The sequence below is a fragment of the Amphiura filiformis genome, chromosome 15 (assembly GCF_039555335.1).
Source record: "Amphiura filiformis chromosome 15, Afil_fr2py, whole genome shotgun sequence".
In the NCBI taxonomy this organism is placed as follows: Eukaryota; Metazoa; Echinodermata; class Ophiuroidea; order Amphilepidida; family Amphiuridae; genus Amphiura; species Amphiura filiformis.
The window spans coordinates 17,637,204-17,638,179 of NC_092642.1; positions in this window are offsets into that span (position 1 = coordinate 17,637,204).

The following is a 976-nucleotide window of genomic DNA, read 5'->3' on the forward strand; positions in this document are numbered from 1 at the left end:
GCTACCGATCAAAGTGTGAAAAGGCAGATACATTGTATCCATTAATCTGAACAATACTTCCAAATTCAATGTTCATTCCCTCAAAAGTCAATTATTCTGTCCAAGAAAAATCCTTTTTGGTGCCATAATTTCAGAAATTAGTTATTTATACAATATTATTTTATTATGCAAACTTGATATATGCCAAATGTGTTGAGGTATCTCTAAGTTGTTGATTTAAAGTTCAATAATGCCTTCTAAACCACAGTACATGGTAAAATAAAATTAGTTTGAAGAACAACTTTTTTATTTTCAGGCGATATGTAACATTAATCAGCATCATCCACATGTTTTATACTCTGATCAATATTCTGAACTTTCTGTTCTGACTTCATTCTGAATCATGTTATTAACAAAATTAGAAAACTAAATATATACATAATGTTTTAATCACAGGAACCTTAGTCTGAAAAGAACATCAATATCGACCACCGATGAAACAATGCTTCGTTCGAATTAATTCAGCATAAGATATATTCTTTTAAACCCAGTGAGTTTTAAAAAGATGTGCAAATGACACAATTGCTTCAGTATCAGTTGATCTATTGCTTTTTGGTATTATTTTTGAAAATGCTGATTAAATATCAAAATTGTTTTCAAATAGCTATTTTTGTTCTTATCTCTTGTGTTAAATTGTATATGACTTTATATTTAATTGATATGTTTTAAAACTTTTGTTTTTGCGTATTATTTTATTATTCACTTTCTATTATCGTTGTTGCTATGTATATGGAAAAGCATGTGAATAAACTACTTTTTTGAAAATTTTGTCGACAGTGCTTTATTGTGCTTTTCAGTGCTAACTGGCAGCTCAGGAGACCTCCTTTATGTTATTTTCTGCTTTTGATGTTTGTTGCCAAATGAATAAAATAAAATAATAATAATAATAAAAGAAATTTTAACCAATCATATACTTTTATAGCTATTTTCAGGGCTT